General features: G+C 35.6%; 2 long non-coding RNA genes across 2 annotated transcripts; both read left to right on the forward strand.

The window, feature by feature from the left end:
- Positions 1–1,979: 1,979 nt before the first annotated feature.
- Positions 1,980–3,823, forward strand: LOC147836034 (uncharacterized). Its single transcript, XR_015495864.1, has 2 exons — positions 1,980–2,155; positions 3,536–3,823. It is a non-coding gene; the product is annotated as an uncharacterized LOC147836034 (long non-coding RNA).
- A 9,341-nt stretch (positions 3,824–13,164) lies between these two features.
- Positions 13,165–16,739, forward strand: LOC141375391 (uncharacterized). The gene is made up of 3 exons (XR_015944707.1): positions 13,165–13,452; positions 15,451–15,620; positions 16,229–16,739. It is a non-coding gene; the product is annotated as an uncharacterized LOC141375391 (long non-coding RNA).
- The last annotated feature ends 1,743 nt before the right edge of the window (positions 16,740–18,482 follow it).

An 18,482-nucleotide genomic window follows, 5' to 3' on the forward strand; every position in this document is an offset into this window, starting at 1 on the left:
AAAAGAAAACAGACCTTAAATGCACTGATTTTTCCAAGCGCTTAATTTACATCACTGGCAAATTAAAACTGCGGTCAGGCCAGCCGCCAAGTCAACATGAACGGTCATTCTAGCCGCCAATGTATTTCGGCGGTCGCTCATACACTGCGTATTACGGTAGAGCGCCAAAGAGCTGAACTGAACACAAATACTGTTGGCAGTTTGTCATGATACATCTGCGTCTCTCACTGACTGATGATAAAATAATAAATAGTAACGAAAGAACAACTAATTAATGCAACTAAATAACATAAGCTTGAGATGGCTTTATCCGAAATTATAAAATAAAAGCCTATCTTAAACTCTCATAAACAATACTTTTTTTGTCCCTGTATTCAAAAAGGAATATTATTAAAACGAATTGATTTCCCTTTAAACCTTGCACAAAACACTGTTTTCACCCTGATTAAAAAAAAATATTAAAATGAAACTATTTGATATCATAGTCCAATTTTACCTCAGATTCATAGTAGACATTACCATGGTGTCAACTAAACACTTCTTATGGCCATCTGATGTGAAATTATAAAATAAGAGCCCTTTAAACCATACACAAAACACGTTTTGCTCTGATTTAAAAAAAAAAAAAATATATATATATATATATATATATATATATATATATATATATATATATATATATATATATATATATATATATACCATTAGGCACTAGCTAAACATTTCTCATTGGCATCTGATGTGAAATTATAAAATAAGAGCCCTTTAAATCTTACAAAAACACTGTTTGCCCTGATTTAAAAAACATATAAAAAACTATTAGATATCACAGCCAAGTTTTACTTAAAATTGATTGTAGACATTACCACGGTATTAACTGAACACTTCTCATGGGCATCTGATGTGAAATTATAAAATAAGAGCCCTTTAAACCTTACACAAAACACAGTTTGCCCTAATTAAAAAAATTGTTAAAATAAAGCCATTAGATATCACAGTTCATTTTCACCTCAAATTGATAGTAGACATTACCACGATATTAACTAAAAACTTCTCATGGGCATCTGATGTGAACTTATAAAATAAGAGCCCTTTAAACCTTACACAAAACACAGTTTGCCCTAATTAAAAATTTTTAAAAAAAAAACCTTATTAGATTTCACAAACCATTTTCACCTCAAATTGATAGTAGCCATTACCACGGTATTAACTAAACACTTCTCATTGGCATCTGATGTGAAATTATAAAATAAGATCCCTTTAAACCTTACACAAAACACAGTTTGCCCTGATAGAAAATTTTTTTTTTAAATAAAACTATTTGATATCATAGCCAAGTTTCACCTCAGGTGGTTAATAGACATTACCATTGTGTTGCTAAACACTTCTCATGGGCATCTGATGTGAAATTTGATTATCTAATGATATCTAATGGTTTTATATATATATATATATATATATATATATATATATATATATATATATATATATATATATATATATATATATATATATATATATTATTTATATGGGTAGCAACTGAAATCTGCAGGAACAGGATTGAGCACCCCTGATCTAAGGTGTAGCTGGCTTGTGAAATCAGTTCGTTTTAATGATATACCTTTTTGAATACAGGGACAAAAAAAAGTATTAAAAGTTAGTTGCATTAATTAGTTGTTTTTCGTTATTATTTATTATTGTATCATCAGTCAGTGAGAGACGCAGATGTATCATGACAAACTGCCAACAGTATTTGTGTTCAGTTCAGCCCTTTGGCGCTCTACCGTAATATGCAGTGTATGAGCGACCGCCGAAATACATTGGCGGCTGGCCTGACCGCAGTCCTCCACTTGAATTTCGCGCCTCACCAAAACCACGTGATTGCAAATGTGGAGGGCAGGTGTAGTGACGTCGGCGCGCAGGGGCGGGGCAGGTTGTGATTTTGGTATAAATACGCACGTCAGCTGGCTCACCTGTTTGCCAGTTCGATAGTTTGCTAAGTTCTCCAATAGTAACGTTAAACAAACAAACGCTCCAAACACTCGATGGGATCCACGCAGTTTACCGCCAAAAAGCTTTTTGGCCAGAGGTCGACACATCATCCTCAAAATCACACTAGGAGTTTGAGACCAATCTGTAAAGCAGCTTACAAAAGGTATATTATGTTCGTTTGTTTTGTTGATCAACGTACTGGTGTTGCTAACCTGCTGCCCGGTTTGAATTGAGTTAAGTTTTGTTTGTGAAAATAATAGCTTTACAATTTAATTGGGTATATGCCGAGCTAGTGTTTTCCCATACTGATAAACTTCAGGTGATCTGTTATTGTGAACTCTTTTCGTTTTTTACGGTTCTTTTTACAGCATGGATGTTGTAATGTCATTAAAATACGTTCAGTTAAATAAACTTTGGCATTCATTTAGTTGCTCAAGCGTAAAACGAGACAAAAGGCCTTTTACTCGCACGCGCCCATCAGAAGCGACAGGCTAACGCAGAAGTTTCATTGAATATACTGAGGTAAAATAAATGCTCGTATTATAAAGACATGGCCGGGAAAATGTAATTTAATACAGTGCTTGTAAAATATGAGACCTACTTTAAATCGGATATCACTCAGCCAGTGGAGATCGCTGATTTTTAAAGAAAGCGGACCATAAACGCAGCGATTTTGCATTGGCATTCAATTCGCCAGAAGCGCTTAACCCAGGTTACTGCCAGATTAAAAGTCCTATTAGCATGCTAATATGACTTTTAATAAATAAGCATTATAATGTGAGCATTTATTTTTTCCCGGAATATTCAGTGGAGCTTCTGCGCTATCCTGCCGATTCTGACGGGCGCATGGCAGCAAACGGCCTTTTGTCTCGTTTTACGCTCAAGCAACTGAAGTTAAATACCAAAGTTTATTTAACTGAACATCGATACTGTAAAAGGAACCGTATAAAACGGAAAAAAGTTAACAATAGCAGGTCATCGCAAGTTTATCAGTATGGGAAAAACACTAGCTCAGCATATACCCTATTGAATTCTGCTAAATGTTTAGCCTAAACGAGAAACTGTTATACTACAGTTTGCTTCGTTTTAAAGGGTTTTTGTGATGCTCTCGGTCGATTTATCGTCGTCTTCCAGACGGTGATTGTCGAGTGAATGTTGAATTAAACATTTATTTAATTGTTTATGCGGATGTGCCGCTTTTTGAATAAACTGGACTCAGGGTGTGTTTGTTAATATTTGGGGTGTTTTTTTATGAGAGCAGGCCTCAGTTTGTTGTGCAGGATGAGTGATGTTGAATTGAGGTAAAGTTGGTTTTATATTCGCTCATTCATTCAATTAGTACAGTATATATGACTAACATAGACTAACCTTATTCCCCGTACATTGAAAAAACATTCAAATATGAATCCTTGCATTTACTAATTTAAGTGGTTGTAAACAATTTATTTGGGCTGAATTTAAACAAACAAGTTGAGTTGAATATTAATAAATTTACTTTGTTTAAATTCAACGCATAAATTGTTTGCAGCATTTTTTTTTTCAGTGTACACAACGATCAGTGTTGCCAACTATTTCCAAGAGGAGGGGAGACTGCGGACTTGGATCCAGACAGATCTACGGCCTAAGCAGTTCTACGTCCCAGGCAGTTTTACACCCCTGTTGTCCCTGATGCGTCCAGTAGAGGGAGGCAGTGCAGTATTTTTTTAAGCCTCCAGAACTATACCACACAACCATATTTGCATTCAATTACATTTAATATAATGCAATAATGTTCTAGTTTAAACAATTAAACTATCATATATATATATATATATATATATATATATATATATATATATATATATATATATATATATATATATATATATATATATATATGCAAAGAAAAACTCAATTTTAAATGGTCTACTGATTTTTATTTATATAGATAGTGCATTTTGTATATTAGCTATGAAGTTTGCATTGCGCATGCATTCATGTTGTTTATCACTTATTTTTTATAATATTTATTGTAACAAGTTGTTACAAAGAAAATAATAAACTATGGGAAAGTCGGTATCACAATTTGTAGCAGCAAATAAATCTAGAAACAAGTCAAACTTTTAAGTGTGTAAAGGAATTTTGCAGAGTATTTATACATAACTTTATTTGTTTATTTTTCAGTGAGCATGAAGAATTTGATGCAAGGATTCAGCTTCATTTAAAGAAAACTGCCAATCTAGTGATATTGTTGTCAATAAATAAATGTAAATAAAATGTAATGTTGTCTGGGTTTTTGTTTGTCAGGTGGCTAAATGGTCTTTGGAATTTTAGAAAGGAGTGAATTGTTTGTCTAAACGTTCTGCAGCTGGCTGGTAGTCAATACCACTAATGCAGATCTTTAGATCAGATCAAAGCCCTTCATTACTCCATATTACACTATTGTTTGGTTATAATTTTATTTTCAAAATGCAACTTTACATATAAACAATAGAACAAAATGCATATCTCTATATGAAAACGAATAACTAGGCTACTATTAACCATTACACTATCCAATTATTTGCTTTTTTATATTTATAATTAAATCTATATTAATTTGCAATTGGGCTTTTGCATATCTGAAATTATTTGTTGAGAGTATGCATATTATAATAGTGAGTTTATAACTCACTTTTTGATACATTAACTTAGCGTTCATATTAGCGTAATCTAATTAAAAATATATATTTATGAACAGGATATTTTATAACATAGGAGCGCTGACTTAAAATGTATTATTTGGCCATGTATCTTTCATCTCCCTACCGGACGCATTAGGAACAACAGGGCCGTAAAATTGTGGGTCGTAAAACTGCTAGGATCCAAAAGCCTGCACGAAAAGTTGCCACCCACTAATTTGCATATCCGTCACGTCATCTTGTAATATCTGGCAAGCGTAAGCCCGTCATCTCTTTACTCTCCGAGGTGCAGTGTATTATATTACATTTAAACATTACATCCAGATATAAATAGGTTCTAATTAACATATTGCTTTGCGCGATGTCGTCATTGCATAATCAACTCAAAACTACATCTTTATGTTGTATAAAAAATAATTTACGTTTTCTCAAATTGACTGGCCATCTCAGCAAAAACATTATTTGAAATATGTCCATATAGATTTGTATGAAAAATAGAATTGACTATTTGTAAAAGTAATGCAAACACTTTTTGGATAAGAATTTTTCCCCGTAAACACTGATTATGAACAGGTACATTCTTTTAAACAATCTGTACTTTTTTTAACTTGTGAAATTACCACATTTATGAAAGTGACAGCAATTACAGCACTATTGGAATTTATTGCTACCCAAGTTACCAACAATTAACAGTAAATTAACAGTTATGAAATGCAATCTGAGCTAGCAATTTACTGAGTGAAGCCTGCAGTCACTACTCTGAGTCACTTTTTCAAAATTTGCTAAAAGTAGCCAAATGAATGTTATCAATTGCTAAGTTTGTTGCTAGGGGCTTTTTGAAAAAAAAAAGTTGCTAAGTCTAGCTACAAAATTGCTTAGTTGGCAATACTGACAATGATGTTCTGTACACAGTTTAATACTAATTAGGTTGTGTATAAAAATCCAAAAAGCATACAAAGTTCTTATATGTAACTTAATGTGTCGGTGCTCTTTGTAAGGGATTCATCAGAATAAACATCAAAATCAGTCCAAGGCACTCAAAAAATGTGAAAAAAAAAATCCTTTATTGACATGGCTGTTCCTTGAAACTGCGGCTGTATCAGGTTACCCTTATGAAGTCAAGTGTGAGTTTGAAGAAATAGCCATGTCAGTAAAGGATTTTTAATATTTTCCCTACATTTTTCAAGTGTCTCAGACTGACTTCTGCTGTTTATACTAATTAGGCTGTTGTTGTTAGATGAATTTTCAAGAGGGGCTAGAAAAAAATTGCAACTTTTTTTATTTATTATAAATCTTTAGGAAATATTTTTGGTACTTAAAAATAGAGGATACAACAAGCTATCCAGCTAAAAGAGTGCTTAAAATGCCACTTATTGGAGTATTTAAAGATCATAATCAAATAGAAATTGGGTGAATAACTGCAAAAAGTCCACATTTTGAAAAAAAAAAGAACCACCTCTGACACATGGCTGGCTATGGGCCTGGTGAAATATGGGCCTTGTGAATATTTATTGAAGAATAAGAAATATTGCAATGTTCGATTTTTTTTCCAGTGTACTGTGTAGGGCTGCACGATATTGGAAAAAACGGACATAGCAATATTTTATTTTTTTCGATACATATGGCGATGTTGAGTATAGTTTTAACAGGTGAAATGAAAAGCTCTATTTGAAAAGAATTTATAATTTTTGGATAATTTCTGATGACAATAGAATGATTTTGTAGTGGAGCACAACTGCATTAAATGTAATAAACAATCACATGATAAATACATTAAAGCAAAGTTACAAATGAAAAAAAAAATGCTTTCTGGTTTTTCTGGTAGTCTTATTCAGGTAAAACAAATTGAATAATTAAATGTAAAATAAAAACACTGATTAATATTCATTGCATATATACTGTTCCTAAATACAATTAATCTGTCTTGAAGTTTGTAAAATGTTAATTTTCTGTGCCTAAATGCTTTAAACTGTCTAATCTGTGGTACAGATTACCTTTTGACACCAATCTCTGAGTATACTTACGGGTCGTAGACAAGTTATGTATATCTGTGTAATCTTTGTGTCTCACTCTTATTCCTGATCACAGCAGAGACTCTCATACCTAATGCTTTCGAAAAAAATCAGTAAGTTTGCTACGCCCACCTAATGCTTACCGCTATATTGAATATTTGGTCTGAAATAGCATGCAAGTGTTACTTTAAAACAGCACAGCATTAATAAACTGTAAACCATGTTGTACTGTTGTACCCCATTTAGTGTTTGCAAAAAATACTTTTCTGAAATGAAATTGAGGAGAAAATCTGAATGCGCAAAAATAAAACCAATCTGTCCTAAATTGATGATGTGATGATGCAGGTCATTATGGATTTGTCCAGATTCCCCCTGATTTTTCCAGGCTTCTGTTAGTCACTGTGGAGTCTGCCTTGATAACCTGAAGGCTTATGGCCTTAAGGCTTATTATGTAGTAGAATATATGTAGACTTAAACTTTGTGTGCTGTTGGGGAGGTTTTCATCCCCTCTGGAGTGGTTTTTATGATATATTTGGCCACAATTTTCTCTGTTTCTTAGTAAATGCAGTGATTTTTAGTGACACATTTTACTTTGACCTGTATATTTTAGGAAAATGCTCTTGAATTTTTCACAAACTCAGCAATTTAGTCTGGGCAAATTGACTACCATTTTGTTATGTTGGTGGCTTTCCATTTTTTGTTTTATTTTTTGCCCCATTAACATCCATTAGAAAAAATATTTTTTAATTGTAAAGCCATGACACAATATAAACGTTCATTCTTTATTGTTGGTGCTTTTCCCTGCTTGGAACAGGTCAAACTTCTGGTCAGTTACAGTACAAAAAATGCTTAGTTTCTGTCTTTTATATGGAGTGTGTGTAAAAGAGAGTATGTGTAAGAGAGATCTTTGCACACTTCAATATTGAGGTAAAGTTATTTTAATATTCATTCGTTCATTGGCAACTTCTGACATGCTCCCTATAGTGTTTACTATGGTAATTTGAATATTCAGTCTAAAATCAAATGCAAGTATGACTTCAAAACAACATTAGCACTGCTTATTTGGCTGTAAATCATGTTGCACAATCATAGTCATTGCCTGATAATGTGATTTCGCTATTTATATTTTGGAAGTAATAATTTTCTGAAATTAAATTATTAAGGAGAAAGTCTGAATGTGCGAAAATAAAACCAATTTTTCCTAAATTGATGATGTGATGTTGCAGGTCACCTTGATGGATTTTTCCAGATTCCTCCTGATTTTTCCAGGTAGTTGTTAGTAACTGGAGTTGGCAATGATAGCCTGAAAGCTTCTTATGTAGTAGAATATACATAGACTTAAACCTTGTGTGCTGTTGGGGATGTTTTCAGGATTTATTTGGCCACAATTTTCTCTGTGTTTCAGCAAATGCAATTATTTTTAATGACATCTTATTTTGACTTGTTTTAGGAAAATGCTCTTAAATTTAACATCCATTATAACAATATTTCTTGATTGTAAAGCCATGACACCATATAATCGTGCATTTTTTATTGTTAGTGTTTTTCCCTGCTGGAAACAGGTAACATTTGTCATCTGATACAGTGCAGAAAACCTTAATTTCAGTTTTTTATGGAGTGTGTGAGAGAGCATGTGTAAGAGAGATCTTTGCACACTTCAATCTTGAGGTAAAGTTGGTTTTATATTTGCACATTTATTCAGTGACAACTTGTGACATGCTCCCTATATTGTTTACCATGGTAATTTGAATATTTGGTCTGAAATCACATGCTAGTATATGACTTCAAAACAACATTAGCACTAATTGTTTGACTGTGAGAAATGTACATTGATAGTCATTGCCTGATAATGTGATTTCACTTTTTAGAGTTTGCAAACAATACTTTTCTGAAATGATATTATTAAGGAGAAAGTCTAATTGTGCGAAAATAAAACCAATCTTTCCTAAATTGATGATGTGATGATGCAGGTCACCTTGATAGATTTCTCCAGATTTTTCCAGGCTGTTTTTAGTAACTGGAGTCTGCACTGATAGCCTGAAACTTATGGCCTGAAGGCTTAAGCCTTGTGTGCTGTTGGGTATGTTTTCATCCACTCTGGGGTAATTTTTAGGATTTATTTGGCCACAATTTCCTCTGTTTCTCAGCAAATGCAGTGATTTTTAGTGACATCTTATTTTGACATGTATATTTTAGGAAAATGCTCTTGAATTTTTCACAAACTCAACAATATAGTCTGGGCAAATTGACTACTATTTTTTTTATGTTGGTGGCTTTTCATGTTTTTTTTCCCCATTAACCTCCAGTAGAAAAGAATTATTTGATTGTAAAGCCATGACACCATATAATCATGTATTGTTTATTGTTGGTGCTTTTCTCTGCTCAGAACAGGTAAAATTTGTCATCAGTGACGCTGCAGAAAACCTTAATTTTTAAATTTTTTTCATGGAGTGTGAGAGAGTATGTGTAAGAGAGATCTTTGCACACTTCAATATTGAGGTAAAGTTGGTTTTATATTTGCACATTGGTTCAGTGGCAACCTCTGACATGCTCCCTATATTGTTTACCATGGTAGTTTGAATATTCGGTCTGAAATCACATGCTAGTATATGACTTCAAAACAACATTAGCACTGTTTATTTGTCTGTGATAAATGTTGTACTTTGATAATCATTGTCTGATAATGTGATTTCGCTATTTATATTTTGCAAGTAATACTTTTCTGAAATGAAATTATTAAGGAGAAAGTATGAATGTGCGAAAATAAAACCAATCTTTCTTAAATTGATGATGTGATGTTGCAGGTCACCTTGATGGATTTCTCCAGATTCCTCCTGATTTTTCCAGACTGTTTTTAGTAACTGAAGTCTGCAATGATAGCCTGAAAGCTTATGGCCTGAAGGCTTGTTATAGACTTAAGCCTTGTGTGCTGTTGGGTATGTTTTCATCCACTCTAAGGTAATTTTTAGAAATTATTTGGCCACAATTTCCTCTGTTTCTCAGCAAATGCTATGCTTTTTAGTTACATCTTATTTTGACATGTATATTTTAGGTAAATGCTCTTGAATTTTTTACAAACTCAACAATATTGTCTGGGCTACCCTTTCAGTTTGTTGGTGTCTATGTTGGTGTTTTTCTTTTGCCCCATTGACTTCCATTATAAAAGCATTTTTTGATTGTAAATCCATGACACAATTTAATTGTTTACTTTTTATTGGCAGTGTTTTTTAGGGTGATCTTTTAGTATTTTCTTATTCTTTTGTCATATTTAATAATGCTCACTTTTTAAGTCTTCATTTATTGATGTACTTCAGTTTTTTTTTCATATTTGTGGTGCCTTTAAAAAAACTTTATATACTTTATATATTGCGATTTCTCATTTCTATTAGATTTGTCAAGTAATTTTTCAATTTCTTTATACGTCAGATTCAACTTGTTTGCTGTAATGCTGTTGCAGTTTTTGGATTATTTTTATTTTTGTATTTTTTATTTTTCACACTTAAGTTTCAAAACATGTTTAAACAATTATGGTTATACTTTCTGTGTAAACACCCAATGCAAGAAACTTTAGAAGCGGTGAAATAATAGATATTTAGGCACAGGACTAGGGCTGGACAATATAGTGTTTCAGCATCGATATCGCAATGTAGTAATTTGCAATAGTCACATCGCAGGATATACAATGTTGAGCCTGGCCGATCATTTTTCATTTTCATGTGTTTTTTTAGGCCTGTGACTAATGATTTTAAACAGATTTAAGCATAAGAGATTGTACTGTTTGTAACTTTAAAAATTTAAAGTTAATTTTAATAATTTTGATTAATTTTATTGAATTTTTATTACTTAATTACTGTACCTGGTGGCTCAGTGGTTGGCACCGTCGCCTCACAGCAAGAAGGTTGCTGGTTCGAGTCTGTTGGGTCAGTTGGGATTTCTATGTGGAATTTACATGTTCTCCCCGTGTTGGTGTGGGTTTCCTCCAGGGTGCTCCGGTTTCCCCCACAGTCCAAACGTGTGCTATAAAGTGAATTGAATAAACTAAATTGATCATAGTGTATATGTGTGTGAATGGATGGGTGTTTCCCAGTAATGGGTTGAGGCCGGAAGGGCATCCGCTGCTTAAAACATATGCTGGAATAGTTGGCTGTTCATTCCTGTTACATGCCCAGTTATTTGTTTATTTATTTTTGCTATTTTGTCACCTTCTACAATTTTGTACTCATTTTGTTTTAAGTAGGTTTCTTTGCATCTGCAGATCATTGACGCTGCAGCTCTTTCAAGGTGGGGACTTGAGCAGCCCTTTAGAAGTGGCGTTGTGCTCCCTTTGTGTTCAGTCTTAGTTTTGTTGTGATTCCTTCCATACTTATTTTGTTTGTTTATCTTATTTCCTCTGGAGCAGGCATGTTCAAGCAAAGTTTAATACCAATTCCATTCAGTCACACATGGACTAGCTAATCAAGCTCTTACTAGGCCTTCTAAAAACATTTTTGCAAGTGTGTTGAGGCTAATTTTAGCTAAAATCTGCAGGACACCGGCCCTCCAGGGCCGCGTTTGGACACCCCTGCTCTAGACCAATCCATTAGTTTTTTTCCCTAGTTTGTGTTATAGTTGGCTGTAACAATTCCTCTGTGGCGACCCCTGATAAATAAGGCATTAAGCCGCAGGGAATATAAAGTATTACTGTACCTGAATACTCTTAGACTTGAAAAATGATAAACGTCATTTCATTTGTATGTTTTTTTATTGCATTGATCTGTTCTTGTAGATAGTTAATTATGTTTTATGCAGATGCACTTCGCAGAATCATCCCAATCAGTTGAAAATGAATAATTCTTTCAAAGTAGAGAAATTCATGTCATCTGGTAAATATTTTGTGAATATTTATTGAAGAATAAAAAATATTGCAATGTTCTATTTTCCAGTTTACTGTGTAGGGCTGCTCGATATTGGAAAAAACTGACATTACATACATATGGCGATGTTGAGTATAGTTTTAACAGGTGAAATGAAAAGCTCTATTTGGAAAGAATTAATAATTTATAATTTCTGATGACAATAGGAGGATTTTGTAGTGGAGCACATCTGCATAAAATGTAATAAACAATCACATGATAAATACATTAAAGCAAAGTTACAAATGAAAAAAATGCTTTATGGTTTTTCAGGGAGTCTAATAAATTTAAGAACATTATATATACAATGAATAATAATCAGTGTTTTTATTTTAAATTTAATAAATCAATTTGATTTACCTGAATACTATAAAACTCCCAGATTTTTTTTTTGTAACTTTACTTTAATGTATTTATCATGTGATTGTTTATTACATTTTATGCAGATGTGCTCCACTACAAAATTATCCTATTGTCATTAGAAATTATCCTAAAATTATGAATTCTTTCCAAATTTTCGCCGGATCTTTTTCACTTTACATGCATTTTTTTTGAAAGTCACAAAGTTTACTGTTTGTAACCTTGTGTTTTACTGAATTAATACAATACAGGCTTGTGGTGTTATTTTACATTAGATTTTTTTAACCCTATACCTGAATACTATTTGGCTGCCCTGAAAGTTTATTACACTTATTCCTCACTTACCTAACTTATCTTTGCTTTCAATTTGTTTAATACAGTTTAAGTATAATTACCTTCACTACAGAATTATCCCAATCAATTTAATTTAATACAATTTTTTCCAAATTGTCATTTTTAAGTTTTGTAGCAAACATATTTTAATATTTATCGCAGAACAACTCAATGTCAGATTTTATCGTGCAGCCCTACTTTGCAATCAAAAAGTGTGGTTTTAGTGAAAGTCGATGGGGCAAAAACCCAATGAAAGTCTAGTTAATTTAAACAGTCAACAAGGGTTAAAGGGACAGTTCAAAATGAAAATAGTCATTTATTCAGCCTGTTTTTTTTTTTTTTCAAACTTGTTAAAGTTTTATTATTATGTTAGGCTTAAAGTAGTTCAGTTCATTTATGTTGAGCTCTGTAAGAAGCCATTATGTTAATTGGTTTGTGTGTTTTTTTTCTCAGCAGGTGTGTTTCATTGGGTGATGTCCACGATGATTTACCCCCGTGACGAGGCTCTAGAGTGGATGATGCAGGATGAAAACATGCTGACTACAACACTAAATCGCGGTGATCGATTTGGAGACGCTGCGAGGGGAACATGCTCAACTCCTCAAAACCATTCTGGACTGCAGTCAACCAGCCGGAGCGCAGGAGAAATCCAGACTGCTGCTGGAGGACCTGGAGGAGGACGTTGAGCTGGGCCTGGGAGAAGCACAGCGGAAACAGGAGCGCAGGAGAAATCCAGACTGCTGCTAGAGGACCTGGAGGAGGACGTTGAGCTGGGCCTGGGAGAAGCACAGCAGAAACAGAAGCGCAGGAGAAATCCACACTGCTGCTGGAGGACCTGGAGGAGGACGTTGAGCTGGGCCTGGGAGAAGCACAGCGGTAACAGGAGCGCAGGAGAAATCCAGACTGCTGCTGGAGGACCTGGAGGAGGACATTGAGCTGGGCCTGGGAGAAGCACAGCGGAAACAGGAGCGCAGGAGAAATCCACACTGCTGCTGGAGGACCTGGAGGAGGACATTGAGCTGGGCCTGGGAGAAGCACAGCGGAAACAGGAGCGCAGGAGGAATCCAGACTGCTGCTGAAGGACCTGGAGGAGGACATTGAGTTGGGCCTGGGAGAAGCACAGCGGAAACAGGAGCGCAGGAGGAATCCAGACTGCTGCTGGAGGACCTGGAGGACATTAAGCTGGGCCTGGGAGAAGCACAGGTAAAACAAATGCGCACATACACAGTGCTCTCATGATTATGAATTTTGGCTGATGATTAATTCAGTGAGAAATAAGTGTGATTATGCACCTGTCATAAAATTTAGCGTTGACAATTAATTGTCTATTTTGGGGCCCATCCATAAATCCAATATACAGTTAGGTCCATAAATATTTGAACATCGACGCAATTCTAACCTTTTTGGCTCGATACACTAACACATGGATTTAAAATTAAATTGACAAGATGTTCTTTAACTGCAGACTGGCAGCTTTAATAGGACGATATTTGCTTCCAAATCAGGTGAACGCTGTAGGAAATATATCAGTTTGCATATGCGTCCCACTTTTTAAGGGACCAAATGTAATTGGACAGGATAATTATCATAAACCAAACTTTCACTTATTAGTACTTGGTGGCAAATCCTTCGCAGTCAATTACAGCCTGAAGTCTGCAATGCATAGACATCACCAGACGCTGGGTTTCATTCCTGGTGGTGCTCTGCCAGGCCTCTACTGCATCTGTGTAGTGATAATTGGATTTATAACAAATATTAACGTCAATATTTTGGTATTGATAATAATATTGATATATTAGCCTCACATGGGGCACCATTTAATGTAGTTATAATTGCATTAATCAAATATTGACATCAATATTTTTGTATTAAGATTAATATTGATATTTTGGCCTCGCACCATGAAGTAAATAACAGATAAATAACTCCTTTTAACAAGACAAAACATTGCTATCGCTCTGATACAAGTTTTATTTATGGATAAAATTAGCATAGTATTGCAGTGTTTGTGTGTTTTGTGTTTGTCTGACAAAATTAGTCTTACCAAAATGTAAATATTTTAAACAAGCTGAAGCTGATTGGTCAATTCTTGTTAAGTGACTCGTGGTGCACTTGTGTCGTGGTGCACGACTGCGTCATGCCACTTGTGCGCTCAAGACGTGCATCTCCATTGGAAACAACAGACTTTTGCAAACTCTAGAAATGCGCAAAATGCGAACGCTCCCTAAAAAGCCGCTGTCATTTGCGATCTCTATCAGTTGATCTTCTTGCAAAGACATGGTGCATTCACCAGATTTTTTTGACAAATGGCTTGCGAATCTATTTCTTGGCAGTTTGTGGGTCGTTCACTGGGCCCCCTTAGCAAAGATACTTTCTAAAGAGGTCTAACTTTTACTCACTTTGCTGTTAGTGGGTTACATTTGGACGCTCAAGTGACCAAGGTGTAAGCGAGAGAATACGGTCATTTTTCAAAATATTCAAAATTATTATTTCAAAATAAAAGACCGTTCAGACTTGGATAATGAATAAAATGGAAATAATTAATTATTTTTTCCTAATTGTCCACTGCTACGAAATTTTTTAAATGACGCAATCTGAAAGAGAAAATATTATCGGATGTACTGTGAAAATTTCCTTTTGCCTTTAAATATCTGTTTAATTTTTTTTTTAAAAAGAATAAATATTTAACTGAAGAGTGAATTATTTTGCCCTTAATTGTATGTGTATGTATGCTAATTTATTAATTTATTGATCTATTATACTAATAGACCTTTTCACATTTCCAGGTTTCTCTGTAGTGGAAGTCACCACTGATAAGTAAACATAGAAGGCATGGTATAGAAATATTAATTTTTTTTACAATCCTATTTCCTGAAATAAGAAAATCTCCACACGTGTTATCAAGATTTTCAGAAAAAGGAATATTTGTGTGAGAAGAGAGAATAACATCAAATTTGCTGGCCTGCTAATAGACAATGCATTATAAACGCCTTTCACAATCTGTAATTTGTTTTTTGTATTGTCATACAAAGATAATATAATAGATATGTAAATACATACAAATTTAAAACAATCTAAATAACAGAAACTAAAGAATTTAAGATGCTGATGATTGTATCATGACATTAATTATAAAAAAATCCATTATACTGGAAATACAGTTTTTATGTATACATAATGCAAATGTCTGTGTGTTGTCAGATCATCAGCAAGTTGGCAGAACCAGTCGCTGCGGTAAAAGCTGGACAACACCTAACACAAACTGCAGAAGAGCAAACACAGCATTGCAAAGCTGGAGGAGGAGAAGCACCTGGAGTTCATAAAACAGATTGCGCTGATCAGGTAGCTGATGTGCAATTGATTCTGCACTGGTTGGTCAAGTGCCTCACACCGTGCCCTCGCAAAACATGCGACGCAAGCTAAACATGTGTCGCAAAAATAGAAACGGTGTCTTAAATCAAAATGTCACGAAAATTATGAAAATGTCAAGTGTGGACCAAAACATGCGACACAAGCTAATCATGTGTCGCAGAAATAGAAACGGTGTCTAAAATCGAAATGTCACGAAAAAAATCGAAAATGTCAAGTGTGAACCAAAACATGCGACGCAAGCTAATCATGTGTCGCAGAAATAGAAACGGTGTCTAAAATCGAAATGTCACAAATAAAATCGAAAATGTGAAGTGCACGCAAAACATGCGACGCAAGCTAAACATGTGTCGCAGAAATAGAAACGGCCGCGTTGCCGTATCGTGCAAAGTTAGGACACAAAGCTAGGGTGCTCTGATCGGTCAGGTTGCCTTGTGTGCTCTGACTGGTCAGTTGGACCCTGGGTCCTCTGGTTGGTCAGGTGGCCGTATGTGCGCTTATTAATCTGAAAGCTGATGTGCTCTTCATGGGCCGTACGTGCGCTGATTAATCTGAAAGCTGGTGTGCTCTCTTGATCGACTGGTTGGCCTGGGGTGCTCTGATTGGTCAGGAGGCAGCTGTGTGCACTGGCTGGTCAAGTGCCTTACACCGTGCCCTCGCAAAACATGCGACGCAAGCTAAACATGTGTCGCAAAAATAGAAACGATGTCTAAAATCTAAATGTCACGAAAAAAACGAAAATGTCAAGTGTGCACGCAAAACATGCGACGCAAGCTAATCATGTGTCGCAGAAATAGAAATGGTGTCTAAAATCTAAATGTCACGAATAAAATCGAAAATGTGAAGTGCACGCAAAACATGTGACACAAGCTAAACATGTGTCGCAGAAATAGAAACGGTGTCTAAAATCGAAATGTCACGAAAAAAATCGAAAATGTCAAGTGTGCACCAAAACATGCGACGCAAGCTAATCATGTGTCGCAGAAATAGAAACGGTGTCTAAAATCGAAATGTCACAAAAACAATCTAAAATTTGAAGTGCACGCAAAACATGCGACGCAAGCTAAACATGCGTTGCAAAAATAGAAACGGTGTCTAAAATCGAAATGTCACAAATAAAATCGAAAATGTGAAGTGCACGCAAAACATGCGACGCAAGCTAAACATGTGTCGCAGAAATAGAAACGGCCGCGTTGCCGTATCGTGCAAAGTTAGGACACAAAGCTAGGGTGCTCTGATCGGTCAGGTTGCCTTGTGTGCTCTGACTGGTCAGTTGGACCCTGGGTCCTCTGGTTGGTCAGGTGGCCGTATGTGCGCTTATTAATCTGAAAGCTGATGTGCTCTTCATGGGCCGTACGTGCGCTGATTAATCTGAAAGCTGGTGTGCTCTCTTGATCGACTGGTTGGCCTGGGGTGCTCTGATTGGTCAGGAGGCAGCTGTGTGCACTGGCTGGTCAAGTGCCTTACACCGTGCCCTCGCAAAACATGCGACGCAAGCTAAACATGTGTCGCAAAAATAGAAACGATGTCTAAAATCTAAATGTCACGAAAAAAACGAAAATGTCAAGTGTGCACGCAAAACATGCGACGCAAGCTAATCATGTGTCGCAGAAATAGAAATGGTGTCTAAAATCTAAATGTCACGAATAAAATCGAAAATGTGAAGTGCACGCAAAACATGTGACACAAGCTAAACATGTGTCGCAGAAATAGAAACGGTGTCTAAAATCGAAATGTCACGAAAAAAATCGAAAATGTCAAGTGTGCACCAAAACATGCGACGCAAGCTAATCATGTGTCGCAGAAATAGAAACGCTGTCTAAAATCGAAATGTCACAAAAACAATCTTAAATTTGAAGTGCACGCAAAACATGCGACGCAAGCTAAACATGCGTTGCAAAAATAGAAACGGTGTCTAAAATCGAAATGTCACGAATAAAATCGAAAATGTGAAGTGCACGCAAAACATGTGACACAAGCTAAACATGTGTCGCAGAAATAGAAACGGTGTCTAAAATCGAAATGTCACGAAAAAAATCGAAAATGTCAAGTGTGCACCAAAACATGCGACGCAAGCTAATCATGTGTCGCAGAAATAGAAACGGTGTCTAAAATCGAAATGTCACAAAAACAATCTAAAATTTGAAGTGCACGCAAAACATGCGACGCAAGCTAAACATGCGTTGCAAAAATAGAAACGGTGTCTAAAATCGAAATGTCACAAATAAAATCGAAAATGTGAAGTGCACGCAAAACATGCGACGCAAGCTAAACATGTGTCGCAGAAATAGAAACGGCCGCGTTGCCGTATCGTGCAAAGTTAGGACACAAAGCTAGGGTGCTCTGATCGGTCAGGTTGCCTTGTGTGCTCTGACTGGTCAGTTGGACCCTGGGTCCTCTGGTTGGTCAGGTGGCCGTATGTGCGCTTATTAATCTGAAAGCTGATGTGCTCTTCATGGGCCGTACGTGCGCTGATTAATCTGAAAGCTGGTGTGCTCTCTTGATCGACTGGTTGGCCTGGGGTGCTCTGATTGGTCAGGAGGCAGCTGTGTGCACTGGCTGGTCAAGTGCCTTACACCGTGCCCTCGCAAAACATGCGACGCAAGCTAAACATGTGTCGCAAAAATAGAAACGATGTCTAAAATCTAAATGTCACGAAAAAAACGAAAATGTCAAGTGTGCACGCAAAACATGCGACGCAAGCTAATCATGTGTCGCAGAAATAGAAACGCTGTCTAAAATCGAAATGTCACAAAAACAATCTTAAATTTGAAGTGCACGCAAAACATGCGACGCAAGCTAAACATGCGTTGCAAAAATAGAAACGGTGTCTAAAATCGAAATGTCACAAATAAAATCGAAAA

The sequence above is a fragment of the Danio rerio genome, chromosome 7 (genome assembly GCF_052040795.2).
Source record: "Danio rerio strain M-AB ecotype USA chromosome 7, GRCz13ab, whole genome shotgun sequence".
Taxonomy (NCBI): domain Eukaryota; kingdom Metazoa; phylum Chordata; class Actinopteri; order Cypriniformes; family Danionidae; genus Danio; species Danio rerio.